The sequence below is a fragment of the Muntiacus reevesi genome, chromosome 16 (genome assembly GCF_963930625.1).
Source record: "Muntiacus reevesi chromosome 16, mMunRee1.1, whole genome shotgun sequence".
In the NCBI taxonomy this organism is placed as follows: Eukaryota; Metazoa; Chordata; class Mammalia; order Artiodactyla; family Cervidae; genus Muntiacus; species Muntiacus reevesi.
In genome coordinates this window covers 61,143,933-61,170,169 of record NC_089264.1, presented here as the reverse complement: position 1 = coordinate 61,170,169, position 26,237 = coordinate 61,143,933, and the positions used below count along the sequence as shown (strand labels likewise).

Here is a 26,237-nt window from a genome sequence, read left to right as displayed (position 1 = left end):
TGTCTTTACCCAGCAATGCTACGTAGCGCCTTCTGCTCAGCCGAGGCTGCAGGGAGCGTGGCTGGGACTCGGCTTGTCCCTTCCAGTGGTGATCCCCTGTAAGCTGGCCAGAACACTGAGACCCACCTCCTCAGAAACAGCTGCAGGGACACTCTTTATTGCTTAAAAAACTGTTACTCTTTCACTGAAAGGTCTTAGTGTTGTTCGTGAATGACCTCCTAAGGCAGAAGGAACTGGATGTTTACTGGCTTCTACCACTGTCCACACAGAATCGCTGCCTCTTGGCAAGGGGTTAAGTAGAGGATTCCAAGGCTGGAATGGAGATGGCTCCACCTGGTTTCCTCGTTCCTACAAGTGATGATTACCCCTGCACCCCTAGTAGGTCAGAGGACTCAACTTTCTCTTTGCTCTATCTTCATGTCAGGTTTGTCTGAAGAATCTGGAGAAATTTCTCTTGGAGTAATGATTTTCTCTTGGTTTTCCTCCTACCTCACTGGTCTCTCTTCCTTTGTCTTTTCCCTGGCTTTTTCATAACTCCCTAGCCTCTAAATTTTGTAGTAACTCAGGACTTGCAGAAATTTCTACTGATGCATAAAAAAAAACCCTCAAAGTTGGCTCAGATCGTAAAGAATCTGCCTGCAATGCAAGAAACCCAGGTTCGATCCCCAGGTGGGGAAGATCCTCTTGAGAAGGGAATGGCTACCCGCTCCAGTGTTTTTGCCTGGAGAACTCTGTGGACATAGGAGCATGGTGGGCCCTGTTTGGTGTCCTTGGTCTGTGTGCCAAAAGACTCAGAAAAAACTGGGAGCTGACACTCTCCAGTTGTTCTAAACAGCACACATGTATTATCTCACAGTTTCTTTGTGTCAGAAGTCTAGATACAGCTTAGCTAGGTCTTCTGAAAGACTTCAGACAAGGTGTCAACTGGTGTGGAGGTATCATCTGAATCTTTACTAGAGAAGAATTTATTTCCAAGCTAAATAGGTTGTTGGCAAAATATATTTTCTTAAGGCTATGGAAGTGAGGGCTTCATTTCTCGGCTGAAGTTTAGAGACATGACAAGAAGCCAGCTAGAGGCTGCCCTCAGTTTTTTGCCTAGAGGGTTCCCCAGCATGGCTCTTGCTTCACAGGAATCGCCTCGCAAGGGACGAACTCCACACTGGGCACCCTAGACTGCATTGTAATACTGCGGGCACAGTGCCAGGCATGTGCATGCTGCCGTGTTTTCTCTTGGTAGAAACAAGTGACAGGCCCTGCCCGCGTTCTAGGGATGGGTATCAAACCAGAGCGTGATTCCCAGGAGGCAGGAAGGGGCGAGGCACCTTGAGAATCTCCTCACCCCCGAGGCTAGTCCCTGTCCTCTTTCTTCCCTGTCTGTGCTCACTCCCTCTTGTATCTCATGTCTTTATACTATCAGTGAGTTGACAGCCCTGTTTTATATTTAAAGCTTGGTATCCTTCTGTAGGGGCTCCCCTGTAGCTCAGCAGTAGAGTCCAGTGTTCTGGAGAGCCTCGCGGACAGAGGAGACTGACAGGCTGGCCGTCTGCAGGGCCACAAGAGGCACACGTGGCCGAGTTGGCGCACACAGCACGCACATCCTTCTGTGAGCACCACGCTGATGAGACTCTGCGTTCTGCATGTTGTTCCTCGGGCGTATGTCTGGTAGAGATCTCAAAATTCAAATACCCAAAGTCAAAATAATCATTCCCCTAATGGTAAAAATACCTGCTTCACCGGTGGTGTCACAGTCCCACTGAATGGCAGCTATATTCTGTGCTTTCAGTTCTCAGATCAAGAAACTCTTCTCTCTTATCCAAGACCCAATTTATTAAATCTCTTACTTTTTAATTGGCCATTTCTTGATTAATATCCTTATCAATGCAAAGAAATTGAAGAAAACAACAGAATGGGAAAGACTAGAGATTTCTTCAAGAAAATTAGAGATACCAAGGGAATATTTCATGAAAAGATGGGCACAGTAAAGGACAGAAACAGTATGACCTAACAGAAGCAGAAGATATTAAGAAGAGATGGCAAGAATACAGAGAATTATACAAAAAAGATCTTCATGACCCAGATAACCACAATAGTGTGATCACTCACCTAGAACCAGACATCCTGGAGCGCAAAGTCAAATGGGCCTTAGGAAGCATCACTATGAACAAAGCTAGTGGAGGTGATGGAATTCCGGTTCAGCTATTTCAAATCCTAAAAGATGATTCTGTGAAAAGTGCTGCACTCAACATGCCAGCAAATTTGGAAAACTCAGCGGTGGCCACAGGACTGGAAAAGGTCAGTTTTCATTCTAATACCAAAGTAGCACAATGCCAGAGAATGTTCAAACTACCACCCAGTTGCACTCATCTCACATGTTAGCAAGTGAATGCTCAAAATTTCCCAATCTGGGCTTCAACAGTATGTGAACTGAGAATTTTCAGATGTTCAAACTGGAGTTAGAAAAGACGGAGAAACCATAGTTCAAATTGCCAGCATCTGTTGGATCATAGAAAAAGCAAGAGAATTCAAGAAAAACATCTACCTCTGCTTCATTAACTATACTAAAGCTTTTGACTGTGTGGATCACAAGAAACTGTGGAAAATTCTTAAGCAGATGGGAATACCAGACTATCTTACCTGCCTCCTGAGAAATCTATATGCAGGTCAAGAAGCAACAGTTAGAACTGAACATGTAACAACAGACTGGTTCCAAATAGGAAAAGGAGTACGTCAAGGCTGTATATTCTCATCTTGCTTATTTAACTTATATGCACAGTACATCATGAGAAATGCTGGACTTGGTGAATCACAAACTGAAATCAAGATTGTAGAGTGAAATATCAGTAACCTCAGATATGCAGATGACACCACCCTTACGGCAAAAAGTGAAGAGGAACTAAAGAGCCTATTGATAAAAGTGAAAGAGGAGAGTGAAAAACCTGGTCAACATTCAAAAAACTAAGATTATGGCATCCAGTCCCATCACTTCATGGTAAGTAGATGGGGAAACAGTGGAAACAGTGAGAGATTTTGTTTTCTTGGGCACCAAAATCACTGCAGATGGTTACTGCAGCCATGAAATTAAGAGACGCTTGCTCCTTGGAAGAAAAGCTGTGACAAACCTAGCATATCAAAAAGCAGAGACATTACTTTGCTGACAAAGATCCGTTTAGTCAAAACTTTAGTTTTTTCCAGTGGTCATGTATGGATGTGAGAGTTGGACTATAAAGAAAGCTGAGTACTGAAGTTCGATGCTTTTGAACTGTGGTGCTAAGAATAATCTTTTTGACTTTTGAGAGTCCCTTGGACTGCAAGGAGATCTAACAGGTCAGTCCTAAAGGAAATCAGTCTTGAATATTCATTAGAAGGGCTAATGCTGAAGCTGAAGATCCAATACTTTGACCACCTGATGCAAAGAACTGACTCATTGGACAAGACCCTGATGCTGGGAAGGATTGAAGGCAGGAAGCGAAGGGGACGACAGAGGATGAGATGGTTGGATGGCATCACCGACTCGATAGATATGAATTTGAGCAAGCTGCGGGAGTTGGTGATGGGTAGGGAAGCCTCATGTGCTGTGGTTCATGGGGTCACAAATATCTGGGCCTGATCCTTATGTTCAGGTAGCACTGGGACCTGATCTAAAATACAGGTCACTTGGCAACTCTGGCAGCTGGAGCCGTAGTGAGAAGTAACCTCTATCTGTGTTTTCTACCAGCCTGCTTCTACCAGGATGGACTGACCATGTGACAGTCCAACCCCTCAGCTTTCTGACTTTGCTGCTGGTGGAAACTCTTGTGATTTTACAATGTGCCGGAGTTGTCTCTCACAAAGCACATCTGTTTTTGCCTTAATGAACCTCTCAGTACAAAGAGTAGGTGGTGCAGGCAGTGGGAGTCACACACCTCCTGTTTAACATACTCTCTCTGCAGGGTTTTCTTTTCTCGGGCCTTCCTGCTTTTCTTCCAACATTCTTTTTGTTCTTTCATACCCACATTTTGGAAAACTGTCTTATTATCTGTTTCTGGTTAGGTAGGGCTTCCCATCATCTGCTTACACTGTGGTCAAAAGCAGTGAATAAGTGCATCATTTTCTCCAGGTGTATTTTTACTTAATAGAACAGAAGAGCAGTGTTCCTGTGACTAGAGTCTGGGGCACTCACGTGATGGTGAGTTTGGTTAGGGCACAGACAGTGGGGGCGCTCACGGCTGCTTCCTTGAACTTGGTGGACGAGGTTGCTGCGTGTGCTGTGCGCACGGTAGGTGAGCCTGGGTCAGAACTCTGCCTGTCTGAGCTTGGACACAGCGAAGTGGTGACTCATGGAGGCAGCTGACAGATAAAAGAGTGTGATCTTGACTACATGGGTTTAGAAAATTTTACAGACTCCTCCTGTATCTCCATAGGAAGATAGGGACCATGTCCCCTTCCTTTCATATGCTTTGCAATTCTTCTCTTTGTACTTTATTTCTTCACGTTTATTTAATCAGGTGTCACTTGTGTAAAATATTTATTGTTGGTGGAGTAGTCTGTGGTGATTTTCTCTATATAATATAACTCACTCTTTACCTTTTGCCTTTTTCTGTTTCCTTGAAACCTCACACTAATTCTCTAATTATATTTTTAGGAATCTGAATCTTGAACTTTCTGAGGAGAGCATCTGAGCTTCAGTGTTCCTGTCAGGTAATGACAAGATATGGAAAAGGCCCAAAGTGCCAAGATTAGAATTTCACTATGAGTATCAATTTTAGATTATTTTAAGGAACCCATTTTTTTTATGGAAAAAAAAAAAAAGCTGAACTGCTAGTAAGAAATTATAAACAAATAAAATTGACAACAAAGCCAGGGTGAAAAGTTGTATGTACTCCTAAGCAGTGTATTTATTATTCAAAAGTAGTCCAACCACAGAAAGAATGGGGGCATATGCAAATAGGTAAATGTTTCCAAAATAAGTTTACTTCCTATCAGTCAAAAATGTTTTACTTGAGAGATTAACTTGATAATCTTAACAATGCAAGCAATTGGATGAAAAGTAAAATGTGTTTATTGCCAGCAAACAGTTTGGAGAGGTAAACACTTATTGCAAGTACTGTACAGGCTTAGAAAAATCTTTTTTTTAGCCAGCTAAGACCACCATTTAAAATGCCATCCATCATTTCAGTGTTAAGAGCGCCCCCTGGTGTGACTGTATAATCATGCTTATGAGAAATTTAGGCACTGTTTTTCATTTTTAAATGTTTTATTGCATACCCTTTTATTGATGCATAGTTGATTTTTAATATTATATTAATTTCAAGTATACAGTACAGTGATTCAGAATCTTTGTAGATTATACTCCATTATAAGTTATTAAAAGATAAAACTTAAAATTCCATGTCCTGTACAATATCCTTTGTTACCTTTTTATATACTGTTTTTTAAATCTCATTTTTCTATTATATGGTGATAGGACTTCTTTTCCTGCTATGCCAACCAGACCAGTATGGTGTGTAACTATCTGAAGAAATGTGAATTTGATTTTTTCCTTGCCCCCTTATCCATTATTATATCTGGAATCAGTGGTGAACCTGAATGTAGCATCTGCGAATACTAAGCCATAAAATCCTTAAGTTAAAGTTGATGATCAGTAGTATATGCTTTGGTAAATATGAAGTTATATACTGAGATAAAATTTTACAGGATAGTCAAATTCTTTGATGGTGATAGCTTTGTTAAGTGCCAAATTTCTATGAACGGTTTCTTTTTGGTAAACTCATGAACAGTTTTATAATTAAATATGAGAATTAAGACATTACATTTTGGTTTTGAAATATTCATTGTGTGAAAAAATTGATCTTAAGTTCTAAGTTGTTTTTATATTCTAGCACCCTCCTATAACCATAGAAATTCCAAATGTAAACATAATAATTCATCCTTGAATGATAAACAGAACTCTTACCCGTCCCTTGAAATCACCCTCACTCCTTTAAATTATCATTCAAATGTGGCACCAGATTGTCTGTTTTATAACTGTTCATTTTTCCTTGCATTTAATATTTAGTCCTTGGGGAATAATTAAACCATCCTTGCAAAGTGAAAATGGGTATAATATTCTAAACTACATTTCTGTAAATTTGGTAATTGCAGTTATATTCCCCCTACTGTCTCTTCTCCAAACTTAAATTGTCATGATGATTTTAACCATTTCTTGTAGGTTCTGTGTTCTAAACATGATCATTTACAGGGCTCTCACACTGAACCCTTTGGAGTAGACTGGTTTTGCTTTCATTTTCTTCTATGTGGTACTGCTTTCATTGAATTCTGAAGTCATAAGTTCAGCACAGGATTTATATTATGTCCTGGCCTATTAAAAGGATATTTTCTGAAATATAGAATAAGAAAAAATCGGAACAGTGAACCTATGATAGTCAACCTGTATTTGAATCTGTTGTTGAAATTTACTAGCATTGTGACCTCGAATAAGTCAGTATCCATCTCTGAGCCTTAATCTCTCTGTAAAACGGGAATGCAGATTGCTACTTTGCAGAATATTGTTAATTCATCATTTATATTAATATGTATTTAAGATTTACTATCTGCCAGATTTAAGGCTGGCTGCCTCGTGAGCATTTCATTCTCAGAATAATTCTGTGAAGTGGGTGCTATTATTTTTATGTTATTGATGAGGCTTAGGCCAAGATTTCAATTGCTGTCTTTCTGACTTAAAATGAGCTTGTAAACACTATGCTTTGTATTTGTTTTAATCATACTTACTCACTTCTGTTTATTCATTGATTTTATTGTCCTTAAGGTCAGATTATCTCTCAATATACACATGTACAAGAATCCAATCTTTTGAAAAAGAAGAGCTGGATCTTTTAATATGGATGCTTTTCATATTTGGAAAACAGAATTACTTTGGGGATTTATTCTTCTACACAAATTTTTCAAACCGGGCAATGCATTAAGAGGTTATTAGTATGGTTGAGCTGATAGTAGTGACAAGGACTATTGGCTTAGTGAACTTTAAGGTACTTTTATGCATACTATAAAGTAATAAATGCTAAATTTAGGAACTGTTGCCTGCTTCCAACTCACCATTTCTGCTGGTTTTCTCTGGAGCTGGAACCATAATCTGTTCCTTTGTGCCTTATTGTTCTTATTAGTATTTAAGTATCTAATTACTAGGAATGGCTTTGTGAAGGTTGCATCATTTTCCTTATGGTTTAAGAATTTTCCCTCATGTTTTAGATACCAGATTTTATTCTTTAATTGCTATAGAAGCTAATATAAGTTTCTCATTTTGCTAATAAATTGTTTTGAAGACTACTAAATAACTCACTAAGGAAACGGTGTGAACAGGCTTGTTCTTTTGGAACACTGTCTCTAGGAAAATCATCATTATTGAATCCATGAATGAGTGAAGAAATGGGAGTTGTTTTAGAGTTCTACCCTCATTTCTGTCCCATTTCTGAACTTAGTTCTCTGCCCGCCTATTACACACACACACACACACACACACACACACACAGCATTTGGTGAGTTTGTTCTTTGACTTGTTTAATGTTCAACACACACACACACACACACAGCATTTGGTGAGTTTGTTCTTTGACTTGTTTAATGTTCAACACACACACACACACACACAGCATTTGGTGAGTTTGTTCTTTGACTTGTTTAATGTTCAACACACACACACACACACACACACACACACACACACACACACACACACACACACACACACACACAGCATTTGGTGAGTTTGTTCTTTGACTTGTTTAATGTTCAACACACACACACACACACACAGCATTTGGTGAGTTTGTTCTTTGACTTGTTTAATGTTCAACACACACACACACACACACACACACACACACACACACACACACACACACAGCATTTGGTGAGTTTGTTCTTTGACTTGTTTAATGTTCATGGAATCCAGTCTCTTTTTTCCCCCAAATCCTCTAGTATTGTCTAGAACATATTTTTCGTTGTAACACTTCGAACACTCCTTTATTTTTCGTATTTTTCATTGGAGCAATCAGAATGCTCCTTTAACTGAATTCTCTCTCCACTGTTACCTATCTCCAATAAACTGTCCCTAGCAGCACCAGAATAATTTTCTTAAAACTTAGAGTTAGTAGCAGCTTAAAATTATTCATTGTCTCATTGTTCAAAAAGACTCTTTGGTTCTTGCTTACCTGTCTTCTGATTTGCCTCATTACCATTGTCTTTACCCTTTGAATTCTCTGCTTTGCACCACTGAAAAGGTCACACATCCCAGAATGCTTCTTACTTTCTTTGTCTCCCTGAGCCTTTATGCATTAATGCATTTGCCTTTATGCTGGTAGCACCCTTCTGCGTTTCATCTGGTGAGCTCCACTTTCTCTTCTCTGACAGTCCTTCCCTCTCAAAACTCACCCCACAAGCACATAGCGAGTCTAAATGCTTCTTTGGTGGACTATTGCAAGATACTATGCTCACTTCTGTTGTTATTAAGTTTAGATTAGGGTGCGCAGCTTTAAAGCAAGTATTGTGTTATATTACTCAACATACCACAGAGCCAGATATTTAGAAAATGCTCAGGACTACTTTATAAAGTCCATAAAGAGGCTTGATGAAAAATAAATACTGTGTTAGGATTCCCATGAAGATCCCCAGCCTCAGTCAGGTTTTCGGGCTTGTGGATCTGATTGATTTCTGTCCGCCGGGCAGGATGGTGAAGCAGCCGTCCGCTGAGTTTATATGCTCTCTTTCATTTACATTGAATCTTTCACATTTTCACTTAAACTGACTTTTTCCCAGCACTCATGCACTTCTCAGTACCCCTGTGTGACAGCAATTTCTTGTGATTTGTTCAGTATTCATTCTCTTCTTCTTACTTGTGGAGTCAAGAGAAAGAGAAAAACCTCACAAATTCCCCATTATCTCATTCGCCTTGTTGCTGTGGGAAACAATCTGCCATAATTCTGTCTAATGAAATATAAGCAGAAATCTGATGAAATTCTTGAGAGATTTCTGCATTCTTGATGTTGATGTTATCTTGTCTTCCTTCTGGCCTTTTCTTTCTTCCTTGTTCCTGGAAGGTGCACATGATGACTGGAACCTTACTATCTTGAAAGATTAGGAATATTACTGAAATTTTAGCCATGACTTACTTGAACTTCCAAATCAATATCAGTAATTTTCTTTTCTTGAACTTATTATGTGAGACAGGTTTCACCATTTTGTGTTTAAGTCATTGTTATTTGAATTTTCTGTTGCATCAACTGACTCAGTCCCCAAATTGATACTTTTTACAGTTGAAATGAATGCGTTGGAAGTTAGTAGTATAAGTTTTCCACCTATTCCACATACGCTTTGTATCTGGTAAGTCAGCAGCCGTGTATTTAGACCTGCTGTCACCATGTGCTACCCTGGACACTAACATATAAGGTCTGACACACCATTCCTATGCAGTGGCTCACGGTCTCATAAGTGCACAGAAACACACAATTAGCTGTGATGTTATCTATGAACTATGATGACTTATGACAGTAGAGTATGAAATAGAATATATAATATGGTAAACTCCTCAGCAGTTTATGTAGAAAGCCTAAGTGTATACAGAAGACAGTGTTTACAGTTTGATCAAGCTGTCCTAAAAATAAAGCTGCAATTTTTGAAATCAGAGAAATGAACCTCTAATCTGGGATTTCAGGCACCCTGGACAGGACAGTGTGGGTGGTTACTTACCTTTATGTGTCTGCCTTCTGACTCTTAACTAGCAATTAAAATGAACACAGTCTATGAAGCCGGAGATAAAAATCCCCAGTTTGAATTACTGACAGGCTATCTTTGGAAAGTCAAAATTGGTGAAAAGCCCTCTGTGGAGAAGGAGGGGCAAGAAATGACACAGGAAGTTGCCGAGGGTTCCATGGACGCAGAATGTAAGCCAAGAGCTGTGACGAGGATGGCAGTAAACAAGGAGCTGAAGCTCAGTGGCTGAAAGGCAAGAGTTAGCTAATGGAGAGAGACATGCAAGCATCAGGCCCCCAGCGGCCCGGAACAGACTCACAATGAGCGAGGGCTAGGGAACGAGCCTCCTCGAGAGCACAAAAATAGGCTGCTCTTCTCCGGGACTCTCGGCAAAGTCTGTGAGGGAAGCCAGCAGCAGATCATACTAAGGACACTATTTATAAAATTACAGCAGCTCAAAGGAGTTAGAATGAGAAAATGGTCTCAAAACAGAGCATAAAAATTTTAATCAGTCAATGTTTTGAAAAGCACTGAACACTCAAAGGACTTGCTTCAAAAAGAGAGTCCAGGGGCATTGGCACTGATTTCAGGGCTCAGTCTAGAAGTGATGTTTATTTGGTGCAGATTCTGAAATGAAAAAATGTTCAGGAAAGGCAAAAATCAATGTGGAATAACATTTCTGGGCTTGGGCCAAATGCCATTCAGAATTCTCAGGTCTTGCGCTAAACTACAGAAGGAAATTTGAGCACGTTACGGTTTCATCTAACTGTGACACAGGGTTTTCCCAGAAGATGAATGACAGGAAAGCTGCCAGTGATCCAGGTTTGAATAATGAGGACTGGCCCTCTCTAGTCTACCACACACTTGAGAGAAGCTGTGAATACCAATAAGGCGACAAGGCATGTTGTGTGATCACAGAATGCTCCACACTTTTGCTCTACTCAGGATTAATGGACCAAGTTATGCTTTGATAGATGACTCCCAGAGTCTGATAAAAAATTATAGACACTTTTTTGTGGCACAATTCCAGTCTTCCTGAAAAAGAAAAAGGAGGATAACTAACAAAAATAACAGATATTTTGGCTTCTATGACCATATCGTATCTGCATTCTTCATCTAATGAAGGATGCTGATTTCCTTGTGTAATGAAATTTGATCAAGAGTGATTTTCTGGTGTGTGTGTGTGTGTGTGTGTATTTCATTTTTATATGTTTTTGTATCTGAAATATATTAAATCATTTATTACAAATTAAATTATTTCTAATGTAAGACATATAGATAGTTCATTCATGATTTTGCTTTTTTTAATAACTTTTAAAGTGCTTCTGCCTCTAAGGAAGCATGATTATTTTGCATGATGTCAAATGCCACAGAATAAGGGTTTGGCCTGAATACCTTTTACCCTTTTCTTCATAATTTGACGCTTATCTAGAATATGCAAATCCATCTAGGTTTTCTAGGAACTCTTTTGCTTGTAGTTGGCAGGCCCCTTTGCTCCATCTGTGAAACACTACTGCGCTTTCAGAGAGTGAACCATTTTCTAATTTATGTTCCAGGCGTCCAGATTTCGGTGAATGCCTATGTTCACTTTATTCATATCTTCTTTTTTTGCAGTAGCTTCAGTTATTTCAACCTCAGTCTCAGAATGAGGAGTTTTGACCTGTGGTGTCTTTTTCATTTATAAATCTGTTCTCTGGCTTATTATTATTATTGTCCTTAACCAAGCCTTCCCTTGCTTTTAGTATTTCTGAAATGCAGCAAACAGCATGAGGCTGTATGTGTGCATACATGCTCAGTTGCTCAGTCATGTCTGATCTTTTGTGGCCCCATGGACTACAGCCTGCCAGGCTCCTTTATACATGGGATATCCAGGCAAGAATACTGGAGTGGGTTGCCATTTCCCCATCCAGGGAACCTTTTGACCCGGGGATCGAACCCTGGTCTCCTGCATCACCTGCACTGTCAGGTGGGTTATTTAATACTGAGCCACCTGGGAAGCCTGTGAGGCTGCATAGAAACACAAAGCCAGAATGTTATAATAGCTCTTGGTGGGTATTTAATCATCATTGCTCTTCTAAGAGCACTATCTCTTCCTGCTGATGAAACCTATCTCCAGATTATATATTCCTGATTTTGATAAACAAGGTTATGATTATAGTGAATCATTAATATTTGATGAATATAACTTGAAAATTATGTTAGATTTCCAGAAGAGATCAAGGTCATATAATAATCAGGAATTAATTATGAATTTGCAAAGAAGTTTTATTTAAAGAAGTGTTTTGTTTTTAACCTCTCAGTATCTTCCTTAGATTATTTATATAGGAAGATATTTTTTTTCAAGAGTTTTCACCTATAGAAAACCCCAGTTAATGTTTCCATTTATTTGTGCCTCTACTTGTGTGTTTGGGTTGGATCTCATTTTTATGTTGCACAGGCTTCCCCAGGCGAGTTTGATGCACACCAGTATATAAGAACATTTAAAAATATTCAATAAAAGTATGCAGAGTGACAACTATAATGAGAAGACACTTAAAAATATGTTTAAGGTTTGTGTGTTGACTTCAAATTAAATATAATTGCAAAGTATGTGTTGTGGACTGAATGTTTGTGTTCCCCCAAAATTCATTTGGTAAAGCCTTAACTTCTAATGTGATGGTATTAGGAGGTGGAGCCTTCGGGAGGTCATTAGTTTAGATGAAGTCATGAGATTGGAGACCCCATAGTGGGAACAGTGATAGATGTTAGAAGATTATCAATGAAAGATAATTAATATAATTAATATATAATTAAAATAATTAATATAAGAGGGGGAAAAGACTAGAGCTCTCTGTGAGGACACAGTGATTTGTGATCCACCGCAAGCCAGGAAGAGCTCGCACCAGGAACCAAATCTGCCAGCACTTTGATCTTAAACTTTGCAGCCTCCCGAAGTGGGAAATTCTGTCGTTCCAGCAGTCCAGTCTATGTACTTTGTGTTACAGTGCTCTGAACAGATTCATATGGTATGAATTGGAAGCCAGAAATAAATTGAAAATTTAAATATCTTTTTCTAACTAAAGTTGACTACTAAACTTAGAGCTGCCTCAATAAAGAATGTAACCAAACGACCAGTAGTAGGCATTACAGAAAAGATGATCCATTAGGAAACAGAATGTTTGGAAAATGTAGTGCAGATATATCCTATAGCTAAATTTAAATATGGAAAAACATAGTTAAGCAGAATGCCTAGAGAGACATTGTTCTAATTTAATTGGATCTTTGATAAAAGTTGAGCTGAATGTCCTTTGTGACTCAGTCATTGCTGACAACTTTATCATCAGTAAAATGTTATCCTTATCTGCTCTCCCTTAATGTAATCAGAATTGAATTGTTTGCTTTTGGAAACTTTACCCTGAAGCATGGTTCTCATTCCACAGTACTATCAAGGGATGAGGATTAAGAGCCATAGTTGTTTGTAATGGGACTCTCTGACATTACCTTTGTGTGATTTGCCACATTATGTTATTAATGGAATATAGAGAAGTCTAGATAAATAATTCAAGTTGATTTTATTGAAAAAGCTTTTAAATCTTAACTGTTACAGGTTTTTATTCATCATAATAGTCATTAATTTAGACAAAGAATTTTGTAAAAGAGGACTTAGGAGATTGATATAGTCTAAAATATTTAAAGATATATCCTGATTCTGCACACTACTTTTTAAAATTAGTGGAGGTCTAAATGGAGCTCTATCTATAGTTTATGTTCTTCACATACCACTGTGCAGTACTAAATACTTATTTTGTGCTGGGCATTGAGTTAAATGTGTATAAGCATACACGTAAAATCTCATTGCTGTATAATATATATAGTCTAGTTTCTGTAACAGCCTAGCAAATTGATATATTTGTGAAATTGACATGAGTTTGTGTGTTTGTATGTGGATGTGAGTGTTCAGAGCAATAGTAAACAAAATTGCTCTATTTTATTATCAACTGGAACATACTGTATTTATTATTATTATTGCTGTTGTTAGTTAAGCTTGTTCTAAAACTTGAGGAAAATTAAAACTTAATAGAACTCTCAGAAATAAAGTGCTAAATTTAAAACATGGAAGAGATTAAAAAAAGGAGTACTAAAATTATCAAAATAGTGTACTCAGAGGAGTGAGAATCAGGAACAGGGCAGAAACAGTAGGAGACTTGCGTTTTATCCCATAAACCTATTTTAAAAAACACTTGATTTTTTAAAAAAATATGATTTTATAAATAGGTTTCAAATGTAAAAAAAAAATAATTTTATGAGTTAAAAAAAAGTAGTGCTAAAGATGCAAACTGTCAGAACCATTGTAGGGTGCTTTAGCGTCAGGTAGGAAAGAAACAAGCTCATCAGTAGGTAATTACAGATCACGTACCTTTAAAGCAGCGGTGCGCGTCAGGCCTCTCTTCTTACTGCCTTTACTGGATCCTCGTCTCCACTGGCACTCCCCTCCACTCTCAGGTTAGATTCTGAGTGGAATGTGCGTTTGAAAATTGTATAGTGTTACTCTGTGTGTCTGTGGTCGTGTGTTTTTAGCTTACATAAACTGTCACCAGCGGGCTTCCCTGATGCCTCAGGTGGTGAAGAATCCGCCTGCGATGCAGGACACCCCGGTTCAATTCCTGGGTCGGGAAGATCCGCGGGAGAAGGGCTAGGTTTCCCATTCCAGTATTCTTGGGCTTCCCTTGTGGCTCAGCTGGTGAAGAATCTGCCTGCAATGTTGGAGACTGGGTCCAGTCGCTGGGTTGGGAAGATTTCCTGAATGAAGGGAAGGGCTACCCACTCCAGTATTCTGGCCTAGAGAATAAATGAAAGTCAGTCACTCAGTTCATGGGGTTGCAAAGAGTCGGACAAGACTCAATGACGTTCACTTACTTACTTATTGTATTTAATAGGTTTTCTGGTCAGTCCTGTTTTTGCTTGCGATTTATTAATCCTCTTATTAGTTTTCATCTAATTTTATTCTTCTGATTGTTGCCTTTGGTTCATCTCATGCATATACCACATTTTGCTCATCTTATCTCTTATGATTGACACTTTGTATTACCAAAAGAGGATTCTGTAGGTCACATGTGCATATAATTTTACTAAGTACTTCTGGATTGCTTTCCTGAAATAGTTTATAGGCCTAGCAGTAAAACCTGTAAGCTTAACTTCACCCTTATACTTTCTAACATTTGTACTTTGCAACTTCCTGATTTTTGTCACTTTGAAAATTGGTATTTTGAAATTTGTATTATTTAATAGTGAAGATGAGCCTCTTTTTCACATATGTAGCCTTTGTTCATTCTTTCTTTTGGGTTTCTTGTGTTTTCCTTGACAATTTTTAGGAGATTCTTATATATTCTCAGTTAATACTTTGAAACATCTAGTCTTTAATATCTTTTAACTTTGCTTATAGTATTTTTCATTGAACAGAAATTCTGCATATTTTGTCAAATTCAGTAGTTTTTTGCTTTATATATATCTTAATCAAAGTTAGTAAGGTGTAATTTATATATAGTGAAATGCACCCATGCTGAGGATACAGTATGGAAATTTTGGCAAGTATATACGTCTGTGTGCTTACCATGACAACGAAGACATGGACATTTCCCCCACACCAGAAACTGCCCTTGTGACCCTTTGCAGTCAATTTCTTCCTTGTGTCTCCAGCCCCAGACAACTAATGTTCTCTTTTCTGTTGTTAAAGATTAGTTTTGCTTTTTCTAGAATATCATGTAAATGGGATCAAAAGAAAAGCATTCTTTTTCACTTCTTATACTCAACATAATGTTTTTTAAAGAAATTAAAAGAAGAAAATGTATCTATACATACACACACACACATATATATGGATGCATACATATATATATATGTGTGTACGTATACACAGAGTTAGATGTATACATACTATCCATTTATGTACAGTTTATATTTCTTCTTGTGTATCTTATATATCATTTCTTTTTAATCCTTCAGACTTCCTTTAGCATTGAGTTTAGTGAACATCTGCTGCTAACTCATTAAAAATGTTTTTCAACTTTATTTTGGAAGAGTAGTTTCATTGGATATAGATTAGTTCTTAGCTGAATTGTTTTTTCTTTTGTACTTTGGACCCATCATTCTTTTCTGGAATCCACTGTTTTTGATATAAAACCCTTTGTTGATTGAATCACTATCGAAATCTATGAATGTGTCAATTTTCCTCCTGCTTCCAGAGTTTTTTTTTTTTCTTTTTTTTTTTTTATCTGTAGCTTTCAGAAGATGACTATGCAGTACCTGAGTGTGATTTTCTTTGTGTTTACCCCACTGGGAGTTTGTTAAACTTCTTGGATACATAAGTTAATATTACTTTTTTCTTTCTTTTTTCCTTTATATTAAGTTTATGAAGATTACAGCCCTTATTTCTTGAAATATTTTTCTTTCATTTGTTTTTTTTTTTTTTTGTCTCTATTCTCCTGGTACACTGAATCATTTGGTGTTACCCCAGAGTTTCTGGGACTTTGCTGGTGGCTCAGACAGTTAAGAATCTGCATGCAATGCAGGAGACCTGGGTTTGATCCCTGGGTTGGGAAGATCTTCTGGAGAAGGGAATGGCTATACACTCCAGTATTCTTGCCTGGAGAGTTCCATGGACAAAGGAGCCTGGTGGGCTACAATCCATGGGGTGACAAAGAGTCAGGTATGACTGAGTGACTTTCACTTACTCGGAGTCTCTGAGCCTTTATTTATTTTCTAAAGGTTTCGTCTCATTTCTTCAAATTGTATTCATTCTAATGATCTACTTTCAAATTCATTGATTCTTCTTCAACTAGTGTTCACCACATTTAGTAAAATTTCAATTTCAGTTTACTTTTCAATCCAGAATTTCCATTTCAATCGTTTGATAGTTTCTGTTTCTCTGCTAAGTTTCCATATCTGTTCACACATTGAAGTGTGTTTTCCTTTAAGTTCTGAATGATGGTGTTTAGTCGCTAAGTCGTGTCTGACTCACTGTGACCCCATGGACTGTAGCCTGCCAGACTCTTCTATCCATGGGATTGCCCAGGCAAGAATGCTGGCATGGGTTGCCATTTCCTTCTCCAGGGGCTCTTCCCCACCCAGGCATCAGACCTGTGTTCTCCACGTCTCCTGTATTGGAAGGCGAATTCTTTACCATCTCTCTCTTTAATTCTTTGAACATGTTTGTAATAGCTGCCTTGAATTCTTTACCTGGTATGTCTAGCATCTGTGCCTGTTCAAAGTCAGATTACATTAGATGAATATTTCATGAACAGGGGTCATAGTTTCCTGCTTTTATTATTTTATTGTTTGCCTAGTAATTTTTGGTAGAAAAGTGGACATTGTAAGTAATATGCTTTAATGACTCAGAAGCTCCTTTTTTTCTTTCCCTGATGATGATGATGGTGATTATGATTTTGTACAGCAGAAAAAATGGAGAAAGCCCTTATAAGTTAATTTGTTTGGAATCAAATTTTGAAATCTATTGCTCCTTCAATGTTCAGCAGCAGCTGATTTTTTCTTAGCTTCTAGCAGCTGTTACTGCATCTTTGTCCTCTTGTTCTCTCCTCGTTATTCTTCTTCCTTTTCTCTTCCTTCATTTTTCTTTTTTCCTCTTTTTGTCTAACCTCCCAGCTCTAACCTGAGCATGCAGTTTAGTAATTAATCAAATATCTTATGTGCAGAGTTTATACTCAGATTCTGGGGCTCTGTTAGCTTTTTACTAGTCTGTTTAGTTTGTCTTTAGTTATTGACGTAATTTTTTTTTCACTTTATTATCTTATCATTGTGCATTACATTGGTTGGTTTCGAGTATAAAATCCATTTATATATGATTTGTTTTCCTTTTTATGTACTTCTAGGTTTGATTGACTGATATATTGTTAAAGTATTAATGTTGATTTTTATGTAGTTTTTTCCCTCTAATAATGTCTTAATCTACTTTTATTTTCAAGATAATTATGGAGTAAAAAATGAGCAAAGATGTATTTCTTCCTCTCTTTGTTTTTTTTTTTTTTAAATTTTTTTATTTTTCAGTGGGTTTTGTTATACATTGATGTGAATCAGCCATAGAGTTACACGAATTCCCCATCCCGGTCTCCCATCCCACCCCCCTCTCCACCCGATTCCTCTGGATCTTCCCAGCCCAACAGGCCCGAGCACTTGATACATGCTGTTCTTTCGAAACTTCCCACCCTCCCCTTCTCCCACAGAGTTCAAAAGTCTGTTCTGTACTTCTGCGTCTCTTCTTCTGCCCTGCATATAGGGCCATTGTTACCATCTTTCTAAATTCCGTATATATGTGTTAGTATACTGTAATGTTCTTTATCTTTCTGGCTCACCTCACTCTGTATAATGGGCTCCAGTTTCATCCATCTCATTAGAACTGATTCAAAAAAAACAGAAAGGGAAATTAAGGAAACAATACCATTCACCATTGCAACAAAAAGAATAAAATACTTAGGAGTATATCTACCTAAAGAAACAAAAGACCTATACACAGAAAACTATAAAACATTGATGAAAGAAATCAAAGAGGACACAAACAGATGGAGAAACATACCGTGTTCATGGATTGGAAGAATCAATATTGTCAAAATGGCTATTCTACCCAAAGCAATCTATAGATTCAATGCAATCCCTATCAAGCTACCAACGGTATTTTTCACAGAACTAGAACAAATAATTTCACAATTTGTATGGAAATACAAAAAACCTCGAATAGCCAAAGTAATCTTGAGAAAGAAGAATGGAACTGGAGGAATCAACCTGCCTGACTTCAGACTCTACTACAAAGCCACAGTCATCAAGACAGTATGGTACTGGCACAAAGACAGAAATATAGATCAATGGAACAGAATAGAAAGCCCAGAGATAAATCCACGAACCTATGGACACCTTATCTTTGACAAAGGAGGCAAGGATATACAATGGAAAAAAGACAATCTCTTTAACAAGTGGTGCTGGGAAAACTGGTCAGCCACTTGTAAAAGAATGAAACTAGAACACTTTCTAACACCATACACAAAAATAAACTCAAAATGGATTAAAGATCTAAACGTAAGACCAGAAACTATAAAACTCCTAGAGGAGAACATAGGCAAAACACTCTCTGACATAAATCACAGCAAGATCTTCTATGACCCACCTCCCAGAATATTGGAAATAAAAGCAAAAATAAACAAATGGGACCTAATGAATCTTCCTCTCTTTGTAATACTGTTTTGGCAGGGTTGCTGTTATTTCTTTTTTATGTGTTTGGTAAAATTGTCAGTAAAGGAGTTTATCCTATGGTAGTCTTTGTGGGGAGTTATTAAGTTACAAATGCAATTTCCGTAGTATATATAGGGCTATTTAGTTTTACTACAAATTTTGAGTTAATTGTATCGTAGTCCTGAGGAACCAGAGATCAAATTGCCAACATCCATTGGATCATTGAAAAAGCATGAGAGTTCTAGAAAAACATCTACTTCTGCTTTATTGACTACACCAAAGCCTTTGGTTATGTGGATCACAACAAACTGTGGAAAACTCTTCAAGAGATGGGAATACCAGACCACCTTCCCAGCCTCTTGAGAAATCTGTATTCAAGTCAAGAAGCAACAGTTAAAACTGGACATAGGACAACAGACTGGTTCCAAATTGGAAAAGGAGTACGTCAAGGCTGTATATTGTCACCCTGCTTATTTAACTTATATGCAGAGTACATCATGCAAAATGCTGGACTGGAGGAAGCACAGCTGGAATTAACATTGCCAGGAGAAACATCAATAACCTCAGATATGCAGATGACACCACATTTATGGCAGAAAGCGAAGAGGATTTAAAGAGCTTCTTGAGGAAAGTGAAAGAGGAGAATGAAAAAGCTGGCTTAAAACTCAGCATTCAAAAAGAGAAGATCATGGCATTCAGTCCCATCACTTCATGGCAAATGGATGGGAAAACAATGGAAACAGTGAGAGACTTTATGTTTTGGGTTCATAAATCACTGCAGATGGTGACTGCAGCCATGAAATTGAAAGACACTTGCTCCTTGAAAGAAAAGCTATGACAAAGTATATTAAAAAGCAGAGACATTACTTTGCTGACAAAGGTCCATGTAGTCAAAGCTATGGTTTTTCCAATAATGAGAGTTGGACCATAAAGAAGGCTGAACACCAAAGAATTGATTCCTTTGAGCTGTCATGTTGGAGAGACTCCTGAGAGTCCCTTGGACTGGAAGGTGATCAAACTAATCCATCCTAAAGGAAATCATTCCTGAATATTCATTGGAAGGACTGATTCTGAAGTTGAAGCTCCAGTACTTTGGCCACCTGATGCAAAGAACTGACTCCTTGGAAAAGACCCTGATGCTGGGAAAGATTGAAGGCAGGAGAAGAAAGGGATGACAAGGATGAGATGGTTGGATGGCATCACTGTCGATGGATATGAGTTTGAGTAAGCTCTGGAAGTTGATGATGGACAGAGAGTCCCTGAGTGAGTCCATGGGTCACAAAGAGTCAGATGAGACTGAAGGACTGAACTGACTATATTTGTGATATGAACCCTTTAAATGACTAGTTTTATGGTACAATAGATGATTTTTAAAAACATGATTAGGTAGAAAGTTTCATAAATGTCATCTAGATCAAGTGAAATTTTCTCAGTCATGTCTGACTCTTTGTGATCCCTTGGACTGTAGCCTGCAAGGCTTCTCTGCCCATGGAATTCTCCAGGCAAGACTACTGGAGTGGGTTGCCATGCCCTCCTCCAGGGGATCTTCCCAACCCAGGGATCAAACCCAGTTCTCCTGCATTGCAGGCGTATTCTTTACACTCTGAGCCACCAGGGAAGCCCAGCTTATTAATAGAGTCATTCAAAATTTGTATATTGTTAGTAATATTCTAAAATTCTAAAATTTTGTTTAGTTTAACACTTGTGGGATCATATGGTAAATATATGTTTAACTTTATGAGAACATGCCAAACCATTTTCCAAAAAGCCTATATCATTTTGAATTCCCACTGTCAATGAATGAGTACTCTTTTTGCTTCAAAGGCATTTTTTATGGAACTAGAAGAAAAAATGTACAGTTTCTGTGGAAACACAGAAGACTGCAAATAACCAAAACAGTGTTGGGAAAAAAGAATAGAGATGCAAGAGATAAGCTTCCCAACCTCAGACGACACTACAGACCTACAGTCATCAAAGCAGCGTGGTGCTGGTGCAGACACAGGTGCAAACGCTGGTACAAAAACAGCCATATGACAGAGCTAAATGGAACAGGATGAAAAACCCAGACACAAGCCCACGCACTTGCAGTATGTGACTTCACTCGTAATGTGATATTTTTGTTTGCTATAGAGTTCTTTGTTGGCAAGTTTTTGTCTGCTTGTGCTGTTTTCTCTTAACACAAGAAGATATCACTCTATTGTCTACTTGCTTGCCTGGTGATCTGGCTCCAAATCATCAATATATTTGAGGTATTCCTGTAACTGTTTGTGTTGAGACCTCAGTTCTTTGGTGGATTAAAGATAATTTTTAATTTGTTGTTTGTCTTATTTTTGTTTCCCCCATGTAAATTAGGAGTGAGACTCTTTCTAGTTCTCTTGAACTCTAAGCTATTATTTTTAATATACTAGTATATTATACAATATGTGAACTATGGGCTTCCAGATGTTCAAGCTGGATTTAAAAAAGGCAGAGGAACCAGAGATCAAATTGCCAACATCTGTTGGATCATAGAAAAAGCAAGGAAGTTCCAGAAAAACATTTACTTCTGCTTTATTGACTATGCCAAAGCCTTTGACTGAGTGGATCACAACAAACTGTGGAAAATTCTGAAGGAGATGGGAATACCACACCACTTGACCTGGCTCCTGAGAAACCTGTATGCAGGTCAGGAAGCAGCAGTTAGAACTGGCATGGAACAACAGACTGGTCCCAAATTGGGAAAGGAGTATGTCAAGTCTGTATGTTATCATCCTGGTTACTTAACTTATATGCAGAGGGTATCATGTGAAATAAGGGGCTGGATGAAGCAAAAGCTGGAATCAAGATTGCAAGGAGAAATATCAATAACCTCAGATATGCAGATACACCACCTTTATGACAGAAAGCAAAGAACTAAAGAACCTCTTGAGGAAAGTGAAAGAGGAGAGTGAAAAGGTCGGCTTAAAACTTAACTTCAGAAAAACAAGAACATGGCATCTGGTCCCATCACTTCATGGCAAATAGGTGGGGAAGCAATGGAAACGACTGAATGACTGAACTGAGCTGATTATATCCAATAATCTATATTTGCTTTCATAAATACTTTCCTTATCTTGTTTTAGAATATATGTTTTCAGTTCAGTTCAGTTGCTCAGTCATGTATGACTCTTTGCAAGCCCATGGACTGCAGCATGCCAGGGCTTCACTGTCCCTCATCAACTCCCAGAGCTTGCTCAAACTCATGTCCATCAAGTCGGTGATGCCATCCAATCACCTCATCCTCTGTCATCCCCTTCTCCTCCTGCCTTCAGTCTTTCCCAGCATCAGGGTCTATCTACTCCAGTGAGTCAGTTCTTTGCATCAGGTGGCCAAAGTATTGGAGTTTCAGCTTCAGCTTCAGTCCTTCCAATGAATATTCAAGACTGATTTCCTTTAGGATTGACTGGTTGAATCTCCTTGCTATCCAGGGGACTCTCAAGAGTCTCCTCCAACACCCCATTCAAAAGCATCAGTTCTTCAGTGCTCAGCTTTCTTTATAGCCCAAGTCTTCCTTGCATACATGACTATGGGAAAAACCATAGCTTTGATCACATGGACTTTTGTTGGCAAAGTAATGTCTCTGTTTTTTAACATGCTGCCTAGGTTGGTCATATCTGTTCTCCCAATGAGTAAGCATCTTTTAATTTCATGGCTACAGGTCGTTCCATAATATAAGTTGGTAGCATCATTTTTTTTTTCTGTAGGAATTTATGTGACATAGATATTATCTGTTTTTAAAAATATGATTGTGAAAAATCTAGGATTTTTAAAATTTTTATAAGGGAAAGCATTCCTTTTAATAAAATTTCATTTTGTGTAAGTTTTTCTATTTTTGTTCCAATTTTACACAGTGCTCCTGTTTTCCTGCCTATGATGGGGTTGGGCAAAAATTTCATCATAAGGAAGAAAAATTACACATAAATAGATATTTCTCCCTACCCCCCCATAGTCCTCTCTCCACCTGCACCTCCTTCATGTTATCTTTTGTCTCCCTAGATGTTTCTTGTAGTTTTCGTGCTATATTATGGGCTCTTTTAATCCTTCCTTCTCATTTTTGAAGCTTATCCCATGTTGTTTTTGTGGACGGGATCTAGTTCATGTTAGTGGCCTTTTCCTTGAAAGACAGAATCTCTCGTAATTTCTATTAATAAATAGAGGAGACTGAGTTCTTGAAGTATGTTAAGCACCTGACATCTGTTTTGGCAATGTGGGAGAGACGCGCTTCGTGATCTCTGTTTCCTAGGCTCAGTTGGTGGGCTTCCCCGGGGGCGCTACTGGTAAAGAACCTGCCTGTCAGTGCGGGGGATGTCAGAGATGGGGGTTCTGTCCCCGGGGTGGGATGATCCCCTAGAGGAAGGCACGGCAGCTCATCCCAGTATTCTTGCCTGGAAAACCCCCTGGATAGAGGAGCCTGGCAGACTATGGTCCACAGGGTACAAAGAGTCGGACACGACCGAAGCGACTTGGCACACACACGTGGTTAATCAACAGAGGTTCCTCCATATTCCATTATCATCCCAAGTATTTGACCTTGATAATAAATATTTGTGACAGTGATTATTATTCAGCTCCTACATTTAAGTAACACTTCAGGTTTTATACTACTTATACATTCAGTTGATTCTCTTTTCTGCAAGTGTGAGCTAAGATACTGTTGTCTGCATATCTAAGATTAGAGAATCTGATGTTCAGATGGGATTAAATGATCTCCCTAATATAAGAAAGTAAATGGTAGAGCAACCACCAGATCTTTATATTCTAAACCCAGTCCTGGTATTGCTAAAAAACTGCTGCATGTGATCACCCTTCTTTCCTGTTTACGTTGTGTCTTAATTTGCCCATTTGATACAAGCTATAACATGGAGTCAAAAATACTTAAGGATTCACTGAAAACTTCAAAGAATGTTTCTGCCAAATACAGTTCATATTTTCTTCTGGAAAAGTAATTTCTGTCAGAAGGGATTATCTATGCTAACTGATGTTACTTTCTTTGATGAGAGTGACTGAATTCTTTCTGGTACAGTTTTCAAAGTACCTCTCATGACTTTGACTTCACATTTTCCTTTTGTATTTATGACATCTTGTTAAAGAATAATTAGAAATCTGTATTTGAGTTGAATTTAGAGCAGAAGAACCTCAACAAGAACAACTAGGTATGAAACTCAGAGGTGATTTTTAAGTAAGCAAAGTCAGCATACGGTAGTGGATGTAATTTTAGCATGTGGAAAACTTAATTGACAGACCTGTTAAAATTCAGATTCCTAGCCTTCAGCTGTAGTAATTCTGGTTGGCTTTCTGTGATGGGCTATTGCATCTAAATTTTTACCTTTTAGAGATGTGCTGCCTAACTTACTCTTCTGTATAAACCAAAAGCAAGTAAACAAAAAGCAAGTCATCAGTTTAGATAGAGAATTATTTTAAGCTGAATAGCTAGCAATCAATCTTGCAGAATCAGTGCGATTGCCTTTTGAAATGCAGACAGATGAAAGATCTGGAATTCTACCCTGATATAGTTTCTATCTGGGACTAGATCAGAATTTTCCATCACTACTCTGCTTTACTTTAGCATTTAATCATGGTTTGTAACTCTTATTTGTTGCTTAGATTGATTTCTAGACCTGTGGATTGTAAAATTCCTGAGACTGAGGTATTTGTTACTGTTCTCCTTTCAGCCCTTAGCATGGGAGCTTTAATTTCATATGTAGAAAGAATGAATGAGGTGTGACTGTGAAATGGTACCACCAAAGGAATTTTTGATGAAAAGTTCAATGGAGAAGTTTTCCAAATCAAATTTGCCCTCATTTTGCAATTTTTTCTATCAAAAATACTCATTTAATAATCACTATTATGCAAGGAACTCTTATCACTTGTCAGCCAAGAGAAGCTAACATGCTATTAAAAAAACTTTGTTTTAAAAAGGGCAAATTTGAAGTGATTGTGAACATGTCAAAGTGACTCTGAGGACATTGTATTCATTTTATCAGTCATTCATTAAAAAATAGTTTTTGAGCACTTATATAAATCAACACATGTAAATTATTAGGTAGAAATAATGGTCACTTCGTTTTTGAAGCTTGTTTGGAGGAAGAAAGACAGCCACATGAGTAGGTAAAGCAAAGGAGAGGCTTTCTGCAACATTGAGATGTCTGAAGCATCACAGAACAGAGCCTCCAGATTTATGGCATAGATAAGACAGATACGGAATCTGTGGTCTGCTTCACAGAGATGATAACACATATGTATGCCATGTCTAAGAGAGCTGCTACTAGTAATGAGGACACTCTTGTGTACTTGTTTTCCATCACCCTGAAAGGTGCTTAAGGTCTGCCATGCTTTGCTGGGCCACTTTAGTCACGTCTGACTCTCTGCAACCCCGCCAGTCTCCTCTGTCCATGTGGTTTCTCCTGCACTGGTACCCATGCCAGGATGGACTGTTTGAAAACATCCAGAAAGTTGTGCAAGGAGAATAAGTAAAGGGAAAAATTATGTTGACTCTCAGATTATTCAATGATCTTGTAGAACTCAGTAACCTTTATTGCATCTCCTGTCTTATTGGTCCTTTGCACTTCCAGCAGAAGGTAGGAAGGGCCAGTTTGGGTTTTTGTTTTGTTTTGCTTTCATTTGTTTTATTGGAGTTCCACTCTGTTCAGAGTATTCCAGTGAACTTCGTACAGAATGTTGGTGTTGTTTAGTTACTCAGTCATGTCTGACTGTTTTCCGACCCCATGGGCTGTAGCCTGCAAGGCTCCTCTGCCCAAGGGATTTCCCAGGCGAGAATACAGCAGTGGGTCGCCATTCCCCCTCCAGGGGACTTCCCGATCCAGGGGTCAGACTCGTGTCTCCTGGCTCCTGCACCGCGGGCAGGTTCTTTACCGCTGAGCCTTACGCGCTTGTGTTTTTTTACAAGGGCCTCCCTCGTGGCTCGGTGGTAAAGAATCCTGCCAATGTAGGAGATGCAAGTTCAATCCCTGAGTCGGAAGATCACCTGGAGAAGGTTACTGAGTACAGTACAAGATCATTGAAAAATTTGAGAATGGCATAATTTTTCTCTTTATTTATTCTCACTTGTACAGCTTTCTGGGTGTTTTCAAACAGTCTGTCCTGGCACAGGTACCAGTGCAGTTATCCTTTGTAAGGGGCTTAAGAAGACACTGGAAGCCACTGCACACTATTTTGGGAACAAGTCTATCTTCTGCAATTTTGAATTTTTCTGAAATTTAAATTTCTAATCAGTTCTTTTTCTTTGTTCTACTGAGAAATGCGTAGGTTCAAAGAGTTAT

General features: G+C 38.4%; 1 protein-coding gene across 2 annotated transcripts in view; it reads left to right on the top strand.

The window, feature by feature from the left end:
- The window catches only part of COX7B2 (cytochrome c oxidase subunit 7B2), a 127,863-nt gene that overhangs the window by 48,201 nt on the left and 53,425 nt on the right, over nucleotides 1–26,237 (top strand). Inside the window, exon 2 of one of the 2 annotated variants that reach the window (XM_065907548.1) lies at nucleotides 4,622–4,677. The exons of the other annotated variant lie outside the window; for it this stretch is intronic. The gene's annotated coding sequence lies outside the window, so the exon portion shown is untranslated. The remainder of the gene's footprint in view (nucleotides 1–4,621; nucleotides 4,678–26,237) is intronic. 2 annotated transcript variants of the gene reach the window in all.